Source organism: Camelina sativa, chromosome 9 (genome assembly GCF_030686135.1).
Source record: "Camelina sativa cultivar CO46 ecotype springtype chromosome 9, ASM3068613v1".
In the NCBI taxonomy this organism is placed as follows: Eukaryota; Viridiplantae; Streptophyta; class Magnoliopsida; order Brassicales; family Brassicaceae; genus Camelina; species Camelina sativa.
Window position 1 is genome coordinate 3,301,212 of NC_141888.1, and position 11,910 is coordinate 3,313,121.

At 35.2% G+C, this 11,910-nt stretch overlaps 2 long non-coding RNA genes across 3 annotated transcripts; both read left to right on the forward strand.

Annotated features, from left to right (window-relative positions):
• Window positions 1-406: 406 nt before the first annotated feature.
• LOC147937658 (uncharacterized) lies at window positions 407-3,242 on the forward strand. The gene is made up of 12 exons (XR_015566829.1): window positions 407-532; window positions 667-708; window positions 908-1,001; window positions 1,157-1,298; window positions 1,383-1,458; window positions 1,770-1,881; window positions 1,964-2,051; window positions 2,138-2,197; window positions 2,272-2,361; window positions 2,490-2,575; window positions 2,690-2,740; window positions 3,104-3,242. It is a non-coding gene; the product is annotated as an uncharacterized LOC147937658 (long non-coding RNA).
• A 4,596-nt stretch (window positions 3,243-7,838) lies between these two features.
• Window positions 7,839-10,263, forward strand: LOC147937659 (uncharacterized). Of its 2 annotated transcripts, XR_015566834.1 has the most exons (10): window positions 7,893-8,032; window positions 8,125-8,181; window positions 8,267-8,355; window positions 8,537-8,739; window positions 8,915-8,956; window positions 9,069-9,183; window positions 9,346-9,421; window positions 9,538-9,571; window positions 9,657-9,744; window positions 9,846-10,263. It is a non-coding gene; the product is annotated as an uncharacterized LOC147937659 (long non-coding RNA). The 2 variants fall into 2 exon arrangements; XR_015566833.1 differs by lacking the exons at window positions 8,915-8,956; window positions 9,069-9,183; window positions 9,346-9,421; ... (1 more) ...; window positions 9,657-9,744; window positions 9,846-10,263 and having other exon boundaries at window positions 7,839-8,032; window positions 8,537-8,902.
• The last annotated feature ends 1,647 nt before the right edge of the window (window positions 10,264-11,910 follow it).

Sequence of the window (11,910 nt, forward strand, 5' to 3'; positions counted from 1 at the left end):
CTCTAAAAGTCCGAGAGAGAGAGAGAGAGAGAGAGAGAGAGAGCCATCTCCGATCAGGTCCTATGTTATCATCTCTCTGAATCCTTCAATTTTACCAATCTCTCTGTCACTCTATGATTCTCATATATATTTCTCCTATTCTAGGGCTCCGTCATCGAAATTGTCAGCGCGATCAGGTTATGTTATCTTCTTCTCTCTCTCTCTCTCTCTCTCTCTCTCTCTCTCTCTCTCTCTCTTTCAATTTCATCTCTCTCACGCTCCGCCATTGATGATTCTCATATATGTTGGTACAACAAGATCGATCGTTTGTGTGACTACTGTTTTTGTGTCATAGGTAATCAAGGACGACGATTCTCCTAAAGAACGAAGATGATTGTCGTATCCTTCAATTTAAATTGTTTTGAGATTTGATTCTGATTTGTTGGCTCTTCGGCTCTGTTTTGATGAAAGGATTTGCTTGTTTTGTTTCCAACGGGACTTTGATGGCACATCGCACAAAGACACGCATAGTAGTAGTCTCGTCTCTTCTATGGTATTATTGTATCTTCTTTTATATTTCTTCAACTTGATCGAATTTGATCGCATACTGTCTTGTTTTGTCTACTGGATCGTATACCTTTGGGTCCTTGGTTATAATACCGGATTGTTTCTTTTTTAATATCTCAGGTTTCTCACGGGTCGAAATTTAAGGGGAGCACTATGTCTCAGGTTCCCTTTTTACTTTCATGTTAAATGATTTTGAATTTTTTTGATGGTTAACTTCCTGTGATCCCTGTGATGCTGTGCATATTTGATTAAGATTCTATCTCTGCTATGGCACGTGTATAAGGTCTCTGTCACTTGAGTACATCAGAGAATTGTTTTACCATAACTGCAATTATGGACACAATTTGGTCTTAATCTCCAGGTAAAACTTTGTTTCTATGTCTATATGCTGCTGCTGGTTGCCAGCAAGTTTAACAAATGATCCATTCTTCCTTAGAAGAATATCTCATGGCTAAGTGAGTTTGTCGATATTTTGACTTTCTTATATCCAAAACAATAATTATGGTTTGTCATTTTATGATGCATATGAGCTGATGGAATAGTACTTTTATGCGGTTATTTATCTTCACTTAATTTACTCTCATAACTGACTCATCCTTGTTTTTCGCAGCAAAGTTAAGATGCGTTTTCGGGAGATGAGACTGCATATGGTTTTTTTGTGTGGAATATACGCCTTGCAGGATTCAAGTTAGGAACTACAATGAATCTGCTGCGTTCCTGCAAAATAGCCAAGTCTCCATCTCTTTATATAGGTCATGGTGTTTTTTCATCTGTAGTATCTCATTTAGATTCCAAGCTACATAAATTAACTTGGTCAATCATTGGGTATTTGTCAGGTCGAAAGTGAGTGAAGATTCAAACAAAATTGCAAAAACCGGAATGAAGAAAGCTTGTTTCATGCCAGGATTATAGGTAATACATATATATTATATTAGGTTCGTGTATCTCTTTCTTTATTTTGATTAGGAGTCTTTCAGTAACATTGTTAAGTTCGTGATTTATCTCGACAGAGTAGTTTGTAAGTTTCTGTTCTTCTCTTGCAAGATCCCTTTGCAAGTTTCAAGCTCCGCTCTTATGTTTAAAATTTTGAGCTATATAGAGCCAGATTAAACAGAAACCTTAATTTTGTTAAATTTTCAGCAGAGAACGACATGATTTAGTTAGAGAAATGTGAGTGAATAATGGTATTATAAATTTGATGCCCTTGTGTTTTTGGTTTGCAGTTTTTCGCAGACTATAGAGGAAAAACTGCTCTTCAGGAAAACGCCAAAGTTCTGGTTAGAGTTTACAGAGACCTCGAGACTCGAGCTGAGATGATAATGTCCACATAAATTTGTAATATATCTATCTTTTTCACTCGCGAACTGTTTTTATAGTGTGAATAAGCAAGAAAACTGACAGCATTCTCATTTTTTAGGAAACTAAAGGATCCCTTGAAGCCTACAAAACACATATCTGCCTACATAATTACGAGAGGAGTGCTGCTTTACGAGAATTTGAGATAAGTAATGTAAAATGCAAGTATTATAGTCGTGTTGTTTTTACTGTGTTCTTTAAGTTCTTAAAGCTAAGTTGTGCGGATGAATTGCAGAGATGAATCAAAGAAGAGTGGAAGAACTTGTCTACAAAACGAAAGGGTCTCTAAGAAAAGGTATTCTCCCATTTTTTGTGTGAAATGTTCAAAGAAACAAAATTTCTTGACCTATTTGTCTATTATTGAACAAGGAGATGTATATGGAAGAAGCATGAGCGAGAAGAAAAGGATAAAGAAGCTTTCCAAATTCTCAAGGAATGGAAACCAACAATGCCACTAAGGTTAGTTACTTATTCCACGTGCTGGCAAGGGCTTCTGCCAGTCAATAACAACAAGACATGTCTATAGACAAAGGTAGAGCTCAATATCTGATGGAATTGATGACAATCTTGGTAAAACGTGTTTCTAGTCATGTAGGTTTGCACATGGACATGATTTCTTGTCATGTAGGTTTGCACATGGACATGAACAAATTAATGTCATTTTGGTTTTCAGGTAAAATTACTATCCAATGTTTGTGTCTTGGTTTTGATGGTTTATTGTGTTCTCTAATCAACATCATATAATATAATGACGCATTCCTCTTAGACACTGTTATCCTTATTTCAGGTCTATTGCAACGGACCTCTCCAATGGTTGTGCTTTTTATCTTCTCCCCAAGTATGTTATCTTCTCCTTTCTTCTTATGCAGTAGAAGATTAAATACTCTTAAGTGATCGTGTGAATCTAAAAGTGAAAAATGGTTTTTATGGCGAAGGGTCAATTTATGAAACATCATTTGGCTTGTTTCACTTTTAGTGGTTCTGCCTAGTGATGTTTGCTTTCTTTTTTTGTTCTAACTTAGTAGCTGGAGAAGGATAAAAGTACTAGTCTTTAAGCATTTTGCATTAATTTTTTCACTTTTAATTTTTTGTTGGTAAAGATTCTTTTTACCAACAAACAAGGTAGTGTTTTTGTAATTCTTTGTTCTAGATTATGTTAATCGCTCTCTATGGTATAATATTTATCACTTTTCTTTGTCAGGCTGGAAACATTTTAGGTTTTCTTGTCTCCACTAGAAGCAGATTACAAGAGATGATTTCTTCAGGCTCAGTGAAAGAGCAATGTTCGTAGTGTGATAATTTTACCACTAGAAAATGTGATAAATCCAAATGGCAAGTGCTGCAGGTTTGGCGATTATTAAGTTCAGGACAAGCAGTGGAGTATAGAATCTTGGTGATGAGCTATAAAGGGAAACTTGTAAGTATTGAGTGTTGGTGTCTATGTTTTCAGCTATCATATAACTTTATTCCTTTTGTTTTGGTAAGGTTATTTATCTTTACTTAATTTACACTCTTAATTTGGCTCATCCTTGTTATCTCATATGTAGTATCCCATTTAGATTACATATATTAACTTGGTGAAAGGGTAATTAATGATCATTGGATTTTGTTCAAGCTACTCATAACATAAGTCTCGTATATTCTATATCCTTAACTTTTTTGGTTGCTTATATTCTTTCTTATTTCCTTGATGACCTTCTAGCTTCCTTGCATACATGTTTAATTTCTTTCTTAATTCCTTAATGACCTTCTTAATTCCTTCTGTTTTGATGAAAGAATTTGTTTCCAACGGGACTTGATGGTACATCGCACGAAGACACGCATAGTAGTCTCATCTCTTCTATGGTATCATATCTTCTTTTATGTTTCTTTTGTGTTCTGAATCTTTGTCCGGGATCGAATTTGATCGCATACTGTTCTGTTTTGCCTACTGATTCGTATACCTTTGGTCCTTGGTTATAATACCGGATTGTTTCTTTGTTAATATCTCAGGTTTCTCACGGGTCAAAATTTAAGGGGAGCAATATGTCTCAGATTCCTTTGTTACTTACATATTCATGATTTTAGTCTGCAGATTCAGTTTTCTGCCCAAGAAATGAAATAAACTCCATAGTTCTAATGGTCCATAAGATATAGAATAGAGAGGCATGTATGTAACGGTTCCTTTGGTCTGTCATCTTTCACTTTTAACATCAGTAGTGTTGGGTGTCAACAAAATATTCTATCACTAGTAAAGCTGGATATCATCAAAACTGTTGAAGATTAGTTACTACTTGGCAGACACTATTTCCAAGTTAAGAGGACAAGGAGAGACTCTATATGCGATTGGAACAACTAAGTAAGGTAACAAAATCCCTCACTGTTAATAAGATGGCAACATGACTCAACTTGACACCTTCCTTTTGTAATATAACATGTACGGAAAAGGAGAAGACAATGATATCAGGGGAGGTTCTACACAGAAGAGCTTTCTCCATGAGAATAATAACTGGAAAAAAAGGCAGGTAAGTAATAGCCTTTCTTTCAACATTACTCAACTTGGCTAGTTTCACTTTCGCTGGTTCTAACTAGAGTTTTTTGCTTTTTTTTTTTGTTGTTGCAGCCATTCGAGTCCGACGTCAAAAGCTAGTTGCACTTAAAAAAATGCGTTCTAAATACAACATTTTCACAAAATAAATCTTCTGTTTTTTTTTTCCTTGAAACTGCAAAAGTGAGAATGTAGTCGAATATATTTCTTGCCCCCTCTGACCGCGAAATTTTTATTTTGAAGGTCTAGTCATTTCCAATCTCTTTCACCCTCTCACAATCCAAGAGAAGAATATCTATGGTTCCCGCTTTTGGAACAATTTTCACCGTCCAGGTTTCCACTTTCAACTTTATCATTCTTAGAAATCTTTGTGTTACTATAAGATGATGAATTTCTGTTGTTTCCATTAAATTTTGTTAGTAAGTGTTCATGGTTTGGCAACCAATACAACATTTTCAGTAGAGAACGACATGATTTAGTAAGAGAAATATGAGTGAATGAAGGTATTGTAATTTTGATGCTCTTGTTTTTTATAGTATCAGATATTATCTGTGTCTCGACTTTAGTTGATAAATGTGCATTTTCAACAGGGGAACTATAGAAGAGAGTTTTCATCAAGTTCATGATCATTGATCAGAACATATGGAAGGAAATAAAAGGCGGAAGGTAGAAGAAGCCATGAGCGAGGGAACAGAACAAAAAAGCTCTCAATAAAGGGAAAATCGTAAATGTCACCGAGGTTAGTATCTTTCACATGTTTTTAGCGAGTAGTAGAAGATCATATTGGGGTCAGCCAGTCAATAACAAAGACACATCTTTCTTGCATAAGAATGTGACGAGATAGGCAAAGGTAGCTCAATATCAGATCCAATGACGAATCAATCTAAATCTTTTGCAGTTCTTTGTTTTTGGGTATAAAAATACGTCAACGTTACATGATCTGTTGTCTGTTCTTTGTTGCTTTTTCAGTTCAGAGATATAGACAATCTGTCTTGGAGACTGAGGACGTGAATAAACATGCCTAACCTTATCAGAAACTTGATGCACTTATATCACTCCCTCTTATGAAAAGCCTTTCTCTTGGCACAGGGAGAGAGATTGACAACCATTCAGAGACATGAATATAACTAGCAGTGGAAGTTGTGGAGCATGAATTGAAGGTCTAGTAATTTCCAATCTCTTTCACCCTCTCACAATCCAAGAGAAGAATATCTATGGTTCTCGCTTTTGGAACAATTTTCACCGTCCAGGTTTCCACTTTCAACTTGATTATTCTTAGAAATCTTTATGCTACTATAAGATGATGAATTTCTTATTTTCCGTTAAATTTTGTTAGTAAGTGTGCATGGTTAGGCAACCCATACAACATGTCAGCAGAGAACGACATGATTTGGTAGTGAATGAATCAAGGTATTGTAAATTTAAATGTGCATTTTCAACAGTGGAACAATATAAGAGAGTTTTCAACAAGTTCATGACCATTTGATCATAACATATGCAGTTTCAGGTATTTTTTCCACTGCAGTTGTAGAATTGATGGTCACGACATGAACATATTAATGTCATTTTGGTTTTCATATTAAGTGCAGGACAAGAAGTGGAGCATAGTGTCGGTGATGAGACTATAAAGGGATACTTGTAATTAAGTGTTGGTGTCTATGTTTTTTTTTTTGTTGACTTGCAGGGTTCAATTAAGGAACTACAATGAGTCTGATGCGTTCCTTGTTGAGAGAGATTATCATTTGGTAGTGGTATCTTTCTAGAGGTCATGGTCTTTTCTTCTCTGTAGTATCTCATTCAGATTTCAATGTAAGATAGAAACCGCGAACTGGATGTGAGTCAAAAGAAAGGATAGGGCCTTCGTTTCGATCTCCTGAGTTATCTTTTAGTTTTTAAATGTAATTATCCTCCCAGTCCCAGGTATGTTTCATTTTTCTCTTCAGTTTAGAATTTTAAACTCGAAATTACCTTCTCTTTTGTTCTTATGTAGTAACATATTTTATAGCTAACATACTTTCAGAATTCTATAAAGATTGAACAGGTTATAGACGGAAACACGGAGAATAATAATGTTATGGTCCTTGGTTCCTCTAATAACATGATCTAGGTCGATCTCTTATATCTCTTAGCACATAGCATACATTTATGTTTAGTTTCTTGCATTCATGCATTTTTGCTTCCTTGATTTACAGCTTGATTCTTTACTTGCATCACAAACCGTCACTTCCTTGCTTAACTTCTGTTTGATTGTTTCTTTCACTAGTTGCATTCATGCATGGGTTGCTTCCTTTGATTCATTGCTTGGTTATTTACTTGCATCATTCATCGTCACTTCCTTGCTTAACTTGCGTTTGCTTGTTTCTTTCACTAGTTGCATTTATACATGGTTACTTCCTTGATTCTTTACTTGCATGATTAACTGTCACTTCCTTGCTTAACTTGCGTTTGCTTGTTTCTTTCACTAGTTGCTTTCATGCTAGCTTAACTCATTTACTTGATGCTTTCTTTGTTTCTTGGTTGCTCATTTTCTCAGTTCATTTATTAACTTGTTTGCGTGCTTGCCTTTTGATTATTTGTTTCCTTACTTCCTCCTTTCGTTATTTCGCTACATGCTTATCCTGTGGAATGTATGCCTTGCAGGATTCAAGTTAGGAACTACAATGCATCTGCTGCGTTCCTGCAAAATGGCCAAGTCTCCATCTCTTTATAGAGGTCATGGTAATTTTTCATATGTAGTATCTCATTTAGATTCCAAGATACTTAAATTAATTTGGTGAATCATTAGGTATTTTGTCATGTCGAAAGTGAGGATTCAAACAAAATTGCAAAAACCATAATGAAGAAAGCTTGTTTCATGCCAGGATTATAGGTAATACATATATATTATATTAGGTTCATGTATCTCTTTCTTTATTTCGTTTAGGAGTCTTTCAGTAACATTGTTAACTTCGTGATTTTATCTCGATAGAGTAGTTTGTAAGTTTCTGTTCTTTTCTTGCAGGAAACCTTTGCAAGTTTCAAACTCCTCTCTTAAGTTATGTTGATCTCTCGAATTACTTTGTTGATCTCAAAAAGTGGAGTATAGAAAGGGTAATTAATGATCATTGGGTATTTGTCAGGTCGAAAGTGAGGATTACTCATTCAAACAAAAGCACAAAAACCGTTATGAATAAAGCTTGTTTCATGTCAGGATGATAGGTAAGCTTATTATACTAGGTTCTTTAATTTCTTTCTTTATTTTGATTAGGAGGCTTTCAGTAACATTGTTGAGTTCATGATTATACCTTGATAGAGAAGTTTGTTTTGCTGGTCTCCTCTCGCAGGTTGCAAAAATGAATGAAGAAGAATAGAAGAACTTGTCTGTAGAACAAAAGGATCGCCGTAAGAAGTTGCTGGCAAAAACCTGAATAGAGGCATGTATGTAACGATATATTTCTCTTCGTCTATATATACAGTTCTGATTGATTTTGTTCTCAAAAAGTGGAGTATAGAGAGTACTGGTGATGATGAGAGTACAAATGGAAACTTTGATTTATTAAGTGGTGGTGCCTAATTGCTTCTTATAAAAAGTGCTGCCTTGCGAGAGGTTAAACGATTTTTGAGGTAAGTAACGTAAAATACAATTATTATGGTCTCTTTTCTTATTGTTATTTAAACTCTTAAAGCTAATTTGTGCGGATAAATTGTTAGTGCAGGTTGCAGAGATGAATCGGAGAAGAGTGGAAGAACTTTTCTGCTGAACAAAAGAAAAGGTCTTGTCCCATATCAACTGTGTGAATCAATGAAATGTTCAAAAAAAAACAAAAATTCTAACCTGTTTGCATATTATTGAACAAGGAGATATACACGGAAGGCAATGAAAGGCTGAAGGTAGAAGAAGCCTTGAGCGAGACGAAGAGAACAAAGAAGAGACGAGATAGGCAAAGGTAGCTCAATATCAGATCTCAATATCAGATTCAGTGACGAGTCCATCTAAAATCTTTTGCAGTTCTTTGTTTTTTTTTTATAAAAATAATTAAGTCAACGTTACATGATCTTTTGTTATCGTTTGCTTTAGTTCAGAGATATAGACAATGTGGGTTGCTAATATAATTATCTTTGATTCAGATATGTCCGGGTGCCTTATCAGAAACTTGATGCTTCTAGTATGTACATCACTCCCTCTCATGAAAGCCTTTCTCTTGGGACAGAGAGAGAGATTGACAACTGTTCAGAGTCATGAATCTAACTAGCAGTCGAAGTTGTGGAGTCAGAACAGTTGAGAGAAGCTTGTTACTGATCAAAAATTAAGAATGAAAGGTTGTTGCAGGGTGAGTGTAATGGGAGAAGGATGCCAACAACTTCTAGCTTCCTTGCATACATGTTAAATTTATTTCTTAATTCCTTAATGACCTTACTTCCTTACATACATGTTTAATTTCTCTACTTATTTACGGAGTTTTTTATTATTTGCTCCTTACTTTCTATCCTTAACTTGCTTGCTAGAATCAATTTACATGCAGACCAATCGACCTCAGCTGAAGAACGGTATTTTATAGAACCAGAGGATTTAGATCTTAAATCTTTTGTTATCTCTGTCTATTTCTATTATTAAGTTCTTGTATCGACTAGTATGATTTTGGCTATTATTGTTCTTCAGAGAGAAAATTATTTGAGGATTGTGAGCACATTTCTGGTTACGAACTGCATGGTTCTCATGCTCCCTGATTTTTTGTTCAGTCTTTGTTTAGCTTTTTGGGAGTCTATTCACTGAGGTAAACTCAAAGATCCATGAGTTGAAGTTAAAACTTGAGAAAGAAAAGTTGGCTATGTTGCTTGAATGGATTTCTGATCTCCCATGCTTAGTAGTCAGTAAATGGTTTTCTCACAAGATAAGATACAAGACTATAAGGAGCTGACATGATCCATTTCTGCAGTGTGAGAATATCTTGAAGAATGAAGGTTCCATGTTTGACGAGCTTCATCAAAATCCATGAAAGATAAGTTTAAAAGGTATTCTTTTGAATGCCCTTTGGTTTTGTCATCTTTCACTTTTAATATCAGTAGTGTTGGGTGTCAACAAAATATTATATCATCAAAACTGTTGAAGATTAATTACTACTTTTCAGACACTATTTCCAAGTTAGGAGGACAAGGAGAGAAGTAAGGAACAAAATCCCTTATGAGACCACTGTTAATAATATGGCAACATGACTCAACTTGACACCTTCCTTTTGTAATATAACAGGTACGGAAAAGGAGAAGACAATGATATCAGGGAAGGTTCTACACAGAAGAGCTTTCTCCATGAGAATAACACTGGAAAAAATAGGCAGGTAAGTAATAGCCTTTCTTTCAACATTACTCAACGTGGCTAGTTTCACTTTCGCTGGTTCTAACTAGAGATTTTTGCTTTTTTTTTTTTTTTTTTTTGCAGGCATTTGAGTCCGACGTCAAAAGCTAGTTGCAGCACTAAAAAAACGCGTTCTAAAACAACATTTTCACAAAATAATATCTTCTGTTTTTTTTTTGTTTCTTGAAACTGCAAAAGTGAGAATATACTCGAATATATTTCTTGCCCTCTCTGACCGCGAAATTTTTATTTTGAAGGTCTAGTCATTTCCAATCTCTTTCACCCTCTCACAAGAATATCTATGGTTCCCGCTTTTGGAATAATTTTCACCGTCCAGGTTTCCACTTTCAACTTTATCATTCTTAGAAATCTTTGTGATACTATAAGACGATGAATTTCTGTTCCATTAAATTTTGTTAGTAAGTGTTCATGGTTTGGCAACCAATACAACATTTCAGTAGAGAACGACATGATTTAGTAAGAGAAATATGAGTGAATGAAGGTATTGTAATTTTGATGCTCTTGTTTTTTATAGTATCAGATATTATCTGTGTCTCGACTTTAGTTGATAAATGTGCATTTTCAACAGGGGAACTATAGAAGAGAGTTTTCATCTTCATGATCATTGATCAGAACATATGGAAGGAAATGAAAGGCTGAAGGTAGAAGAAGCCATGAGCGAGGGGAAGAGAACAAAGAAGCTATCAATAAAGGGAGAACAAAGAAGCTCTCAATAAAGGGAAAATCGTAAATGTCACCGAGGTTAGTATCTACCTCACATGTATTTAGCGAGTAGTAGAAAATCATATTGGGGTCAGCCAGTCCATAACGAAGACACATCTTTCATGCATAAGAATGAGACGAGATAGGCAAAGGTAGCTCAATATCAGATCCAATGACGAATCAATCTAAAATCTTTTGCAGTTCTTTGTTTTTGGGTATTAAAATAAGTCAACGTTACATGATCTTTTGTCAAGTCTTTGTTACTTTTTTAGTTGTCTTGGATACTGAGCACGTGAATAGACATGCCTAACCTTATCAGAAACTTGATGCCTCTAGTGCTTATATCACTCCCTCTTATGAAAAGCCTTTCTCTTGGGACAGGGAGAAAAATTGACAACCGTTCAGAGACATGAATCTAACTAGCAGTCGAAGCAGGGATTAATTAAAACAGCTGGGAGAAGGATGTCAACAACTTGATAATAAGATAAGCTTGAGTGACACTCAAATCACGGATGCTGCTCCAGAAAATTGTAAAGCTTCAATAAGCGAGTAAAACAGACAAGCAAGTTTATCGCTAAGTAAGTTTTAATTTACTCAATTCAACCAGAATAAGGTTTTAATTTACTCAATTCAACCAGAATATGCTTAGGTAAATCACCTAATACAAGACTACTTAAACACAATCTCGCCTTAATCTCCAGGTAAATTTTCATTGTAAGCTTAAGTTCATTATGGTTCATGCTCTGAAACACTTGTGTTTTCGGTTTGCAGTTTTTCGCAGACTATAGATGAAGAACTGCTCTTCAGGACAACGCCAAAGTTCTGGTTAGAGTTTACAGAGACCTCGAGACACGAGCTGAGATGATGATGTCCACATCAATTTGTAATATATGTATATTTTTCACTCGCGAACTGTTTTTATAGTCTGAATAAGCAAGAAAACTGACAGCATTCTCATTTTTTAGGAAACTAAAGGATCCCTTGAAGCCTAAACAACATATATCTGCCTACATAATTACGAGAGGAGTGCTGCTTTACGAGAATTTGAGATAAGTAATGTAATATGCAAGTATTATAGTCGTGTTTTTTACTATTCTTTAAGCTCTTAAAGCTAAGTTGTGCGGTTGAATTGCAGAGATGAATCAAAGAAGAGTGGAAGAACTTGTCTGCAAAACGAAAGGGTCTCTAAGAAAAGGTATTCTCCCATATTAATTGTGTGAAATGTTCAAAGAAACAAAATTTCTTGACCTGTTTGTCTATTATTGAACAAGGAGATATATATGGAAGAAGCATGAGCGAGAAGAAAAGGATAAAGAAGCTTTCCAAATTCTCAAGGAAGGGAAACCAACAATACCACTAAGGTTAGTTACTTATTCCACGTGCTGGCAAGGGCTTCTGCCAGTCAATAACAACAAGACATGTCTAT